Below are 15,062 nucleotides of genomic sequence, written 5' to 3' on the forward strand. Positions count from 1 at the left end.
AGAATCTGTTGCTGTACAGTTAATTTCCATAATATCTGGAACTGAAATTTTCAAACCAAAAGTTTTCCAAAAATCAAAACCACAGATTATATTCTGTTGTATTGACGGTATAACTAAAAATTCAAATAATTTATTTTGTCCTTGAAAAGTAACGTTCATTGTCACAGTACCCAAAACATTCTGTCTTTGTCCGTCTGCAGTTCGTACATTACCAACACACTTTCTAAAACCATTGCTAGTTTTTGTCTCAGAAGCTAATTCACCACCAATTACGCTTTTATTAGCGCCACTATCTAATAACGCAAAATGTCTAACATTATCTATTTTTAAAGTAATATATGGCCGACTATCACTATCTTGTGAAATTATGGGTGAAATAACGCAAGTTCTAAATGCTTTTAGTTTTTGGTAAAAATTTCGTATACGTTGTGAAGAACGTTTCGATTTAATTTTATCATTAAATATTCTTTTACGAGCTTTCTCGTATTCTGCTAATCGAATATGGTATGGTCTTAATAGAGGATGTTGAAATTCATTCTTAGTTTTGATGTTATTATTCAAAATTAGTGATGTTGCTGTTTCGTTAGTTTTGGATGTCCGCTCTATGGTCGTCGGACATCCTTCAGCCCGTTTCTCTGTTGTCTTTTTCCACATTTCGGGCAGGACGGTCTATAAGTGTCCTTAGCACCACACCCATAACAGAAAACGCGTCTAATTTCAATGCAGTCCATGTAGTTATGTCCTTGTTTGTCGCAATTCCAACACTTAATATCAGCACGAATTGCACAAATGTCTGTATTATTTTCAGAGGATTCTAGAATATTTATCTCGTTGTTTGTGTCGATTTCAGCTACACGAACTTTTGCAGATCTACGTGATTCATATGAAGAAATATCATTCACAAATTTTTCATGTTTCTTTACTTCACGTCGGAGACTTGATACACTCGAAATATCTAAATGTAAAAGTTCGTGTCGAATTTCAGTTCGAAGATTCCGAACTAAAATCGCACATAAGTCACCGTCTGAAATAGGATTTTTAAGTTTGTCAGTTAATGTCGAAATTGAGTTAAAGAAATCATCATATGTTTCGTTAGTTCGCTGTTTACGTCTATGAATGTCTTCCATTATGTCAAAATCAGTATAGTCACCCTTATATTGATCTCGTAAAGCTCTAGTTAAGGAAAACCAATCTAGTTCATTGTCACGGCGATGATAGCGCCAGTACCAGTCCAGAGCTTTACCTTCAAACAAACTGTGTGCATGTTTGCACAAAAGATCAAAATTTCCATTCAGGTTATTCGTTGTCAATACATTTATTCTATAAACAAAATCGTCTACTGTCATTTGATCCTCACAACCAGAAAATTTAATTTTCCAATTTCTAATAATATTGGAGACTTTTTCACCAATAAATGGTTCTTGTAAAGAAATCGGAGGAGTCAAATTACGTGGGATGTCATTATTGGCAGAATTTGAATTACTATTAACATTTGGATTCGTATTGTTATTAACGTTAAAATTTTGAATGAAAGTTCGTAATTCATGACAAATCAAATCTGTCATTTCAGTACGTAAAGTTGACATGGATTCAGATACTATTTGTCTTAACCGAATTTCACTATTATCGCGATTTCGATTCTTGTTATTAGATTTGGAAGGATTTCTAGTTGAACTTGCCGGTGCCTGTGTCTGAGTTGTATTTGGTTCATCTATATTTACTGTAAAACTACAATTTGTCGGTTCTTCTAAATTTAACAAATTATCTCGACTTCTTGTTAAAGGCATAATATATTATATCAAGTTATTAAATTCAATAAGATACTATAATTCCATTACTTAGTTAAGGTGTGATCAAGTAGTTAGTTATATGAAAAAAATATACTATGTTCCAATCCAACAAAATAAAAAAAATATCTAATAAAATTTCGCTATGATACTATTAAAGAGTATACTGTAAACCATGTTCAATGTAATAATCTCAATATAATAGCACCATATCAAAAAAAATAAACAAATCACAGAAGTTAATGTAAGAGTATGTAAACAATAAAAACCATTTACAAAAATCTCAATTACACTATAACCCAGTGAACAATTTCTTTATAAAAAAATAAAAGTACAAAAAAAAATATAAAATTCATTCCAAAACTAAACATGCGCTTTGTCTTGCGAGTATAATTTCAATATATAATCAAAATTAAAAATCTCAGTAAGAATCTAGCACGGGAATTTAAACAAAAATCTTTGATCTTAATAACTCATGGTATAGAAATCCAAATTTGAATATCTAAAATCCGAATACATTATAAAAGATCAAATTATAAACAAAAAAATTACAAACTTAAAAGAAAAGTGCTTGTCGATCCACGAAATAAAATATGTAAAAGTTGTGTGGACATCAGCATTTCAAATTTTCTTATATTATTATTAGTTGAAACTAAATGAATAAACAGTTCTTGCTGTGCTGTTGCCCCACGTTGGGCGCCATTTAAATTTATGTAACGGACCGACCACTAAGGCTCCAATTATCTAAAGACTTTGCTACCTGTTGTTCCGGCCGTGCTCAGGGAAATTGGGATGGTTCTTGTCTTTATCTAATTGGATTTAGATTCGATACACAATTTATTTAATTTAAAAAGGTAGCAATATTTCCACAACCGACAAACAAAAAAAAAAATAATAAACAAATAAAAATTAAAATTGAATTGGAAATCTATAAGGAAGAGGATAAGATGTTATTACCTCTTCAAAGATCTGTACCCACCCTACCATGCTATTTTATTTATCTTTTAAATAGCCCGTTCATGGAATAAGATTACAAATTTATTCTATTAATTTCATTTTAAAATTTAACATCAATTAATGTTTATTTAAATAAAAGAAATAAAAAATAACTAAATAAATCATAATCTACATATTTACATTATATTAGTATTATTTTATATTAAAATGTTTGTGTGAATATGTTAATGTATGTATATTTACTCAAAATTCAAACTTTCAAATTAAAACACTCAAATATTTTTTTTACTCAAAATCCGAATGTTGAGCAAATATATAAATAGGGGTTGTTTTGCATATTAAAAGAGTGAAAATATCATTATTTTAAATTTTAAAACTCACCAATTTTAATGTTCCACGATGAATTCAGGCCTGAAGTTCGAGGATATCTTTAAATTCGACGATTTTTAAACTATTTAGTGTATAAAAATGTAATTTTTACTCAAATATAAACAAAATTGATTATGTTAAAAGAAAATTAAAATTACAATTCTAAGTAATGTAAATTAAAGATTGATGAGAACAAAATTTACATATTTTGATATTAGTTTTAACTTTTAAAGATGTTAAGTTTTAAGTAACTAATTAAGTAAAATTAGTTTTTAGTTAGTAGTTAATTTTTTTAAAAATATTTCGTTAATTTAAGAATAAAGTTTTTCTTTTAGTTAATAGTTAGTTTAAGGAATTGATTTAAGGATAAAAAAAAAGAAAAATTTGTTTTTTTTGTAATATGAAATTACACGAAAGCTAAATATTGATCTTACCTTGGAATTATAAAGTTCGGTAATCTTTAAAAATAATATTCTTAATGTATCCTTTGAAAGAACCCTTTTCCCTTCGATTGTCCTCTTTTGTATATAATATAAATGTTAAATTTAATAAATTCTGTCTACTCTTTCGAATTTAATTTTCAAATGAAAAATTTCTAACATTTTATATGCTTTTAATTTCATAGATACTTAGACAATATTCATAAAATTTTTGAGTATTTTCAAATTGAGACAAAGTATTTAAGTACACTCAAAGAAATTAAATTTAGTATCAATGCCTCACAGTCCTTGGGCCGAAAAAATAACATGTACCAAATTTGATCAAAATATCTTCAAAATTGTTTACATGGACAGCCAGCCGACCAGACGGACATCGTTTAATCGACTCAGTGATTCTAAGTCGATCGGTATACTTTAAGGTGGGTGTTAGACTAATATTTTTGGGCGTTACAAACATCTGCACAAACGCATAATACCCTCCCCACTATGGTGGTGTAGGGTATAAAAAGAAAGTTCGAAGAGAGTTGCAATTGAACAGATCCCCCCAACTCAAATCGAAGCTAAAAGATTGCACAAAAATACTTAAAAAGCTCTTGGAAATTCGAAAAATGGAATCTTTGAATAAATATTTAGAAAATATGGAAGCAACCCAGTAATCGGATTACTCACTGTGGCGAGCTACAAAAAGTTTTAAAAGACCTGTAACATGTAAGCCCCCCTTGAGAAATTCAAGTGGTGGTTGGGCAAGAAATTATACTGAAAAAGGGAACCTGTTTGTTGATCATTTGAAGCAAGTATTTACCCCGAGCACATCAAATGAAACTATTGAGTTGCCACCTGTTGTATCCCATTTTGGAGCAGCCGTATCCCTACGTTTTGAGATTCGTACATGGTATTGACAAAATCAGTAACAAGATGCTTATGGAGCTACCCCGGATAGCAATAAAAATAATTCTTTTTATATTTAATGCTACTTTACGCCTTGAATATTATCCTCCAGAATGGAAGGTTTCGCTGGTTACCATGATACCTAAGCCGGGAAATGATCACACAAAAGTAGAATCATACAGACCCATCAGCCTATTATCTAATATATCAAAGCTATTTGAGAAGATACTTATGAACAAGTTGTACCCGATGTTAACTGAAAACAATTGTATTCGAGTCATTAGTAGTGTTCGCTACTAATTTGGATTTAGAAGAAAACACAGTACTATTGAACAAATCCATAGACTTGTAAATATTGTGAGAAAATCGTTTGAAGAAAAGAAATACTGTTCTGCACTCTTCATCGACATCTCTCAAGCGTTTGATAAGGTATGGCATGCTGGATTAATATACAAATTGAGTTTACCCGCAAACACACATAAATTATTGGAAAGCTATTTAACTGGTCGAACATTTAAGGTTAAAGAAGGAGACTTTTTAAGTACTCCACAACCCATTGAAGCTGGCGTCCCCCAAGGCAGTATCCTGGGACCCTTTTTATATTGCATATATTCGTCTGATATGCCAACTAACAATCGCACTCATACATCAACTTTTGCTGATGATACTTTTGCAATGGAAAATAATACGAGCAAAAATGTACACATATAACATTTACATTGCGTAGAGAATCATACCCCCTATTCATATCAACAACCAAACAATAATTCAACAATTGGAAGTTAAATACCTCGGTACTTAGTGTACTTTTTAGGGAAGAATTTAGCGCACACGTAGTGAAATTTTGAGGGTACATGTACGGTATAGTATTTTTACACGTGTTTTTGTGTGTCTGTTTCATTTACTTGCATTAGTAGTGTTCGCGTACTTGATAATTTGTACAAATTATCACTGGAAGTTACGGGATTTTCTTCGTTTATGCTTTAAATACATTGAAGACAGCAGGCAGAAGTTTGAAAATGTAAAATTTGGGATTTAATATGTATAAAATATAATGTTTTGTTCAGGTTATCGCAGTCAAGAATTTGTTTATATTTTATACATATTTAAATTATCTTTAAGTTTGTTTGTTGGTTTGTTTGTTTGACAATCACACATAAACGGCTGAACCGATTTTATTGCAACGTAGATAGTTCCTTACCTGGAAGCGTCAATAGGCTATCTCATAACTTGGGCCATAAAGGGTTAAAAAGAGGAAAAATAGGTATCTTTCGTTTTTAAGCATTTAATATTTGTTTAAAGGAAAACATTTTTAATTTAGCTCACTATAGTTACAAAAATAGGTATTTAGAAAGTATCTTTTCAAAAGTATAAATAAGAAATTTTGTGTTTATCCATATTAATGCCTGTTTATTTGTTTGTTTGTTCCTTATAGGAGGCTAAACCACTGGTCCGATCCAATTGAAATTTTTACTGTATATTCCTATATATTTGAAATGACAAATAGACTACTTTTTATTTTGAAATTTTAAGTGGGCGTGGCACCTCCCAGACAGAATTAATAGTTATTATCGAATATCTGGTGAGCTACCACTGTGCCTCAAAATGGGTGGGATTGCATAAATGGGCATGGCACCACCCATACGAAGTAAATAGTTATTTTCGAATATCTGTAGTGCTATAATTGTGAAAGTCTTCAAACTTCATATGAATCAATTTCTTATCACTGCATGAAGTTCAACGAAAAATGGGAAGGATTGGAACTGAGGGTGCGTAACCTCCCATACAAAGTAAATAGTTCGAATATCTCTTTTATAATTTTACATAATATGACTAAAAATGGGCAGGATTGGATTAGTGGGTGAGGCGCCTCCCATGCAAAGTAAATAGTATTTTCGTATATCTGCAGAACTATAATTGGGAGGGATCGGAACAAGGGTGTCATCAACAAAACAAATAGTAAATAGTTATTTATATACAACTCGAGAATCATAATTGCAAGATTCATCAAACTTTGTATAATATATTATCGAATATCTGGTGAACTGTATTAGAGAAAGTCGTAAAACATTGAAGGATTTATTTCGTTACCATGGTAGGTGGTTGGCTGAAATGTGCTGGATTGTTTTAGTTATTTTCGAATATTTGGAAAACAATAATTATGAAAGACTCTAAGATTAAAAAATTGGGAGAGATCGTAACAGAGGATGTAGGACCTACATTACAAAGAAAATTGTAATTTCGAGAATCGTTTAGCATTGTCTGAATCACTTTCTTATATTTTTAGGATGTTTGGCTGAAATTGGGAGCGATTGGCTTAGTGGGAATGACTTAATTCACATAAAGAAAATAGTTATAATTGAATATATGGAGAATTATAATAGTTAAAGTAATGCATCAAATGAGTTATTTTGTTTCCATTGTAGATAAAATATATAAATATTCGAATATGAAGTGAATGTAATTGTGAGTCTTTAAACTTTGTGTAAATTACTTTGATGCCAGTTTCCCATTCAAAGTAAATATTATTTATCGAATATCTGGAGACTCTAATATGTCAACCCGCAAACTTTAAAAAGCTAAAAAAAGTTGTCGAATAATTTTTTTTAGGGATATTATGACCAAATAAACTCAGAACAGCCATCAGAAACTTATTTGCAAATTAAGTTTAGGAACCAGGTGTAAAACTGTGAAGAGTGCCTCAGGACATTGTTGCCGGTTTAGGTGTAAAAAACAATAATTTTGATACGATTTTATTTAAAAACTAATAACAAATATTTCGAATAGATTGGAAGATAGATAAAAGTTAGTAAAACATTAAAAATGACACAAAATTTCACGTGCTGAAATTATGACATCACTCACAAAACAGCTGACAGAACAAAAACTAAAAGTCAGAATGCATTTCGACCTTCGAAGGAAATGTTAACAAATCTGTATATAAAGTCACTGTTAAATTTAAAAAAAAAATTATAATTACTTTTTGAGATACATATCTGTGGACATTTGACAAAACGACTTCTCTCGAGATAAGACAATTTTACAGGATTTTTGTAGTAAATATAAATTGGTTTTATCGCCGTATTTCTTTGACTTTTAGAACATAAGATACGCAATCGAAAAAACGACCTATTTCTGGTTTTCCTCAATTTCAATTTGACAAAACAACTTCTCTCATTGAATTCAAAACATTTAAAAAAAACTAGTAACTGCCTTTTGACAAAACATTTAGATTTAGCATATTTAGTTTTAGCACATTTTTAACAATTATTTTTTGATAAAACAGCTTCTTTCGAAAGAAGTCGTTTTGTCGAAAGCAAAGACTGAAAAACCTACCACTTGTATGAGACAAGTAGATTTTTAAATCAGTTCATCGCGTGTTTTCGTTTCGACAAAACGTCTTGTATCGACAGAGGTTCTTTTACAAAAACGAAAATTTAAAAAAGTTAAGTCTTATCTTAACATAAGTGCTTTTAAAAATGGAAAAAATAATAAAAGAAGCTGTTTTGCTACTTAATACTAGAATAAATAATAATAAATTTAAATTCGTGTAAATGAATGAAGTGAAAAACTTGAGGCTATGGCCAATAAAGGGAACAAATAACACGTAAATATGTCTTTGTTTTTGACCAAACACCATAAAATAGAAAAATATATGGTTCAAGTGATGGAAATACTTTGATTGCCAAAAATTTCGATATGTGAATAGATTGGCCATACATTTCTAGATGTGGGTCATACGCATATTGAGGTTGACACAGTGCATGACCAAATTGAAAAAAAATTATGAAAAATTCAGCCTTTTCAATATATCATACACACGACTGGGTAGATTTAATAACGGCTGCAAATCGTTCACGAATTAAACTAAAACTATTTTTTAGATTTTATTGGTCTGATGAAAGATAAATGCACATGGAGGAAATGCAACATTTCAGGTATTTATAAAGATAATTTTATGTATAGGCTACATCATATATTAATTTTTTACTACTTATCTTTTTCAGGTGAAAAATTTGAGTGAAAATAGGTTCGATGGATGCGGTACGAGTAAAGTAAACCTGGAGTTTTGCAATACAAATCATCACTAGACCCAGTATAGGCTTTTAAGCTGCTTGACATCAACCCTCGTCGTCTAAAGAAGCCGATTCCACAATTGGTTGAAGTTACATGTCTCCATTAGTCGTATCACATAACAAAAAACGAGATTTGATGGATATGCAGCCACTGATAAATACCCATCTACACATTTTTAAAGCATAAAGATCGTTTAAAATCTATCTGGATCTTGACGAAGAAGAAACTCAATAAAGTTTCACAAAGTAAATCGCAAAATATGATTTTTTACTGTTTTCTTCTTATAATAAGATAATAGTATTATTTTATTTGAAAGTAAATTTTTATATTAAAATACAACCTAATCAAATATTTACTGTTTTTAAAGAAACATGATTATATTTGATTAATTATTTTGCTATTGTAACGAAAAAGTTGAACAATTTTACTGTTTTTAAAGAAACATGATTATATTTGATTAATTATTTTGCTATTGTAACGAAAAAGTTGAACAATTTTTTTTTAATAATACCGAAATATGTTTTGTCAAATCAACTTCTTTCGACTTTTTTTATATTTCAATTTCACAAAACAACTTGCTTTTACATAAGCCGACTATAATTTAATTAAAACAATTTTGACAAAACGACTTATATGATACAAGCTAATTTGTTTGCTAAAAATACATTTGACAAAAAACCTTAAAATTTGTTGTTGCTGTTTTAAAGAAAACTATTGCTCTTTCAAACAAAAGAAAAACCGCTAATTGTTTATTGGATATTTGTCTATAATGTTTATGTATAACATTTCTTTAATGTTCTACACAAAAACTTTTGTTAGTAGTTTATACAGTTTTTTCGCTCTCCTGAAAAGTTGACGTTTTAGAAAGAAGCCGTTTTGTCAAATGTCCACAGATATGTAATTGGTGTTTTGTAATGCATGCCTTGAGGCACTTTTGCGGGTTAGATTGTTAAGTAAATAGGTAGAGTCTTCTAACTTTTTATAAATTGCTTTCCTATCATTGTAAAGAGTTGGACTTAAAATAGACCGGATCAAAACTTGCCCACTGTAAAAACATACGAAATTATAGCGATGCGAATGTCTTAAGAAAAGTATCACGAATGGCATGCTATGCCATTAAAATTCATTTATTTTTTTATAAAATCCTTTCACATTTTTTTATTTCACTACGACAGCGGTAGCGAAACGCATCTCTAGTATAGCTAGTATTTAAATAAAATACAAAAACAATTTTTAATTGGATTTTCATTTCAACATTATTTATTTTTGTTAAATATTGCTGCTTTGACTCAACATTTAAAACTTTAAATAAACGATATTCCATTTTGCCCAAGTTTTCAGCATTTAGATTTTAGACAACTGAGAACAATTTTAGACCTTGGGAGTATCAAAAAGTGCAAACAAGGGAAACCTAATGTGTACTTCTGTTATTACGTATTTTCTGATGTGAATCGTATAAAATATATTATATATACAATCTTACCTATAACTGAAAGAGTAATTTTGCTATTCCGTGTTTGAGCTTTTAAAAAATCCACTCTGCATCTGTATGTTCCAGAGTCGGCAAATTTTGTGCTTTGAATAGACAGTGTTCCAGGTTCTTTATCAAATATAAAGTACGCTCTTTCTCCAAACACACTTTCATCAGACCATCTTTTAACTGCTTTTGTATAACCTTCTCGTATATCAACACTAAAATTAAAGAAACATAGTTTAATTAATAATAATGAAATTAATATTTTTATTGTTGTCGAACATTAGGATTAATAAATATGTATGTATATGGAATAAATTATTTAAATCATATAAATTTCTAAGAACGAACATTTACTTATAGCGTTAATTATTTTAGAGTCTGAAATTTAGACACATAGCTGAATGCAATCCATTTTTGGGGTCAGCTATAATACTTTCTTAGCACTCTTGTCGTATATTGATAAACATAATGGCCCATAATCATAGCCAAACACTAAAGTCGGTTCTTTTTAAAAACAACTTTAAAATAAAACCTGCAACTATAGTCAAAATTAAAGTATGTTTTAAATTGAACCGACTTTAACTAGGTGCCACCTAAAATGTAGAAAAAGTTTTCATACAATATGCAACAAAATACAGACAAGTGGCACTGCTGAACAGCTGACATAGAAAATTAAAAAAAATAAGGTAAGCTATAAAAATAACCGGGACACCTAAAGAAAAAAAGCTGTTTGAAGTGGAAAAATGAAAAAGATAAGATTAATATCATATTTAGGATATTTTGTTACTAAATTTATTGATAACTGTTCAATAATTGCAAAATCTCTGCCAATATCTTGCAACTTAAACATTTTTTACTATTTTACGAACTTTTTTACTTGGCAAAGAACAGCTGATGCAGCTTTTATATTTAGAGTCGACTTCAACGTACAGAAGTATACTTTAACTTGTCTATGATAGACCTAAAGTTCACTCTTAAAGTAAAGTCGAGTTTAATTCTCTTAAAGTATTCTTTACTTTTGACTATGATTATAGCCCAATATAGTTTGCTCATCAGTTTAGAGAAATATGTATAACGTACGGACATTTTGTTCTAACTTTTTTTTTTGTTGGAACGATCTTTCCCATTATCAAACATTTCTAATACAAATATAATTGTTGGGTAAATTTCATCCCTCTAGGCCCTATCGTACATTCAACAGAATGACGGACACAGCTTGATCTTCATATATTATTTCGTGTTTATACGATCCATATTTTGATGTGTTACAAACGGAATGACAAAATCAATTTGTTAGGTGCTGGGTATAAAAATGTATTCTCGTCTTGTTGAGTAATAGATTTTCTTATCTAAGAAGTTACAGAACATATCTGCTGTTAAGTCAACACACTCAACCAAAAATGGAAGGTAAATAATGTAAAATGGTGTGTTGAATAAAAAAAATATGTTAAATACAGCTAAAGCTGTTTATAGACAGTTATCAGATCTTACAATATTGTCAGAAAAAGTCTAACAACCCTGTGACATTGTAAGTACACTCTAAAAAATGCATGTAAAATTACTACTATAAAGTAAGATTTCATGTAAAATTACAGAAAGTGCGTAAATATAGGCACAATATGTTTATAAAAATGAATTACATAATTTAGCCCGCAAAAATACATTAAAAATATAGTAATTTGAAATGGGTAAACATGTTTATAATACAATAAACATTTTAAATTTATAATTATATAAATTGTGCGTAAAATTTATGTTTTAAACACAAATATTGTAATCGTGCTATTGACAATGTCAAAATTTTTATTTATTATTCAAAACATTTGTAACAAAGAAAATTTATACAAAAACGAATTTAAATTGTTTAAAAAATTATTTCAATAGCGCAAAGGAAAATCAAATACTGCAACATGCAAGATATAACGATTCTCAAATTGTGAGTATAAATTATAATTCCGTAAAAGATTATCTCCACTAACTAGAGGATACATACAATATTTCTGCCCTATTGAATATTGTTTAACACTAAGTGCTCTTTCCAAAATTACAAGCATCACAGTAAAAACAAGAATCCTTGGGAGAAAAGAAATCATGTTCTGAATTAGAAAAGGTTGGCAGCCCTGGCTGTGAATAAACACCAAAATTTAGTGCTGTGCAAAAGCTTACAAATAAATATAAATATTTATATAAAAACAAACCTAAAAAAAATTGAGAGTATTATACTTTTGTACAAAAATTTGTGCTCTTCTTGTGAGATATAAAGAATGTCTACTAAAACTCGCAAAAGCATAAGTAATAAAAACAAAGATATATGCAAACAATGTAAAACTGAAATACTGGAAAGTGATGAGGCACTTTACATGCACTTTGCAGTAGAGTAGATAAAAAGCTATATGATAACCTAATAAAAAATCCCTCATTGGAATATAAATGTCAATTTTGTGTGCCAAATGAGAATGTATGCTCAAATGATATAGCTGAAATCAAAACAAAACTGAATCAGCTGGACGATATAAGAGAAACTATGCATTTCATGTCGTCACAGTAAATACTTATTGTAAGGTCAAAATAGACAGATTCAATAAATCAATAAAGCGTTAAAAAAAAAAAAAAAAAAAAAGTATGATCTTATTTTGAAAGGTGTAAAGCAAAATGACAAACAAATAAAAGCTTTAATAAAACAGAATATTGAGCTAAAAGAAGAAGTGAAGAATTTAAAATCTACCGTTAATTTTTTGAACAATGTCAGGGTTCAAAAAGACTGCATAATTAATGGAATTAAAGTTAATGTTGAAATGACTGCTGTGGATGTTGCGTTGCATTTAGCCTCAAAAACTGGTGTAAATATTCAGGAAGGTGATGTGGAAGAAGCATATGAAAAATCTAGACAAATATGTATGAAGACAATGGATGAGTTGTTGAGCAAAAATGTTGGCTGTGGAGCTAAACGTAATATTTTGGATGCTATTGATAATGATATTTCTGATGAAGATGATGATGAACCTCAATTTAAGTCTCCTAATTAATTTTTTATTTAATAAATTATTTTTTGTTGTTTAAAATAATATATTCTCTTAATATGAATACTAAATATTTTTATAATTTTGAAACTTTTAATATATACATAAACAAATTTAATTTAAAATCATTTAATGTTTTATCTATTAATGCAAGAAGTATTTCGTCTATTGATAAATTTAATAAATTTAAATCGGAAATAGCTAAACTTCCTATACTGCCCGAGATAATTGCGATTCAAGAAACGTGGTTTGATAGAAAATGTACTGATTTGTATAATATTAATGGATATAAAGTGGAGCATTGCTGCAGATATGATAATTATGGTGGAACAACTGTGTATATTTCCCAATACGTAAATTATAATGTTCTTGTTTCTAGAAGTCAACATTTTTTGAAATTAATTTGTATATCACTTCCGAATATTAAAATAAATAATAAACCTCTGGTAGTTACATCGCTTTATAGATCGCCAAAATGTACATTGGAACTATTTTCGGATATGTTGTATTGGATGAAAATCCACATATTTCTAATGTAAACAATTCTGATGAACAATGTCAACAACTTAGTCAAAACACTTTCTACAGCAGCGTTACAGAGTTCTAAAACAACAACTAGAAAAGTGAACATTCGTCATCACATGTGTCCTTGGATGTCGGAGCAACTAATATCGTTAATAAACTTCAAAAATAAGTTTTTAAAAACACGAAGAAAAAACAAGCAAAATAAATATATATGTGAACGTCTTAAACAAATAAGCCTGGCAGAAACCCTTGGCAGAAAACATAAACCAACTAAGGAAATTGTAACTACTAATAATGAAATTATTAATTCGACTGATGAGAAAGCTCTAGCGTTTAATTCATTTTTCTACAGTTCAATACAAAATACACGAGATGGTATTCAACAAGATAATGATAACATTAATTTTTTTAACACATTACTTCCTGTTTCAACTACTTTCAATTTGCAAACTGTAGATAAAACTAAAATTGAAAATATTTTGAACAATTTGGACTTAAATAAAAGTTCTGGCTATGACAATAGTTCTGTTCGCGTACTTGATAATTTGTAATAATTTGTACAAATTATCACTGGAAGTTACGGGATTCCGTTCGTTTACTTTTAAAAACTTGTAACGAGAGAGCAATAGAGTGTTAAGAGTGACAGTTCGTAGATAGAGAACATGATATTTTTTACTGGATATTTTATGTCCAGTAAAAAATATCAACATAAAAAATACGTTTAAAACATATTGTTGCAATTGTAAACAAAACCAAAAGGTTGAAAATTAACACAATTTACAAGTTTTGCAAAGAATAGAAGTAAAATAACACAAAAGAAACGTTTTATATTGGTTTATAATAAAATACAACTTATTTTTACAAATTGTTGTTCGCGTACTTTTTTGGTTATTTATCAGATTGAGAGTAAATTATTTTTACTCTCTAAAATAAAGTTACTGGATATTTTTTACTGGAAAGTACGCGAACACACCTAATATTACACCCAAAATGCTCTTAGTTAGAAGAACAGCTGTTTCAGAAATAATTACAAGAATATTCAATAAACTGATTGATGAAGCAAAATATCCAGATGCTTTAAAAATACATAAAATTATTCCAATAAATAAGTTCTCAGGGACAAATAAAATTTAAAATTTTCGGCCAATTTCTGTTCTTTCTACTATTAACAAAATCTTTGAAAGAGAAATTTTTGAACAACTAACGGATTATCTTGAGAATAACAAAATATTGTTTGATCGTCAATATGGTTTTAGAAAAGGTAGTGGATCTGAGGAAGCTGTTATTTATGTTATGGAGTATATTTGTAGAGATCTTGAGGCAGGACACAAAGGAGTGGCAGGCGTATTTTTCGATTTGTCAAAAGCATTTGATTTGGTGGACCATGATATACTTATTAAAAAATTAAAATATATTGAAATTTCTGAAAAATCTCTTATGTTATTCGAAGATTATTTAAAAAATAGAAAACAATTTGTTCAGTTGGGCAAATACAAAAGTAATGAGCTCGACGTGGTGTGTG

This window comes from Calliphora vicina, chromosome 1, assembly GCF_958450345.1.
Source record: "Calliphora vicina chromosome 1, idCalVici1.1, whole genome shotgun sequence".
NCBI lineage: Eukaryota > Metazoa > Arthropoda > Insecta > Diptera > Calliphoridae > Calliphora > Calliphora vicina.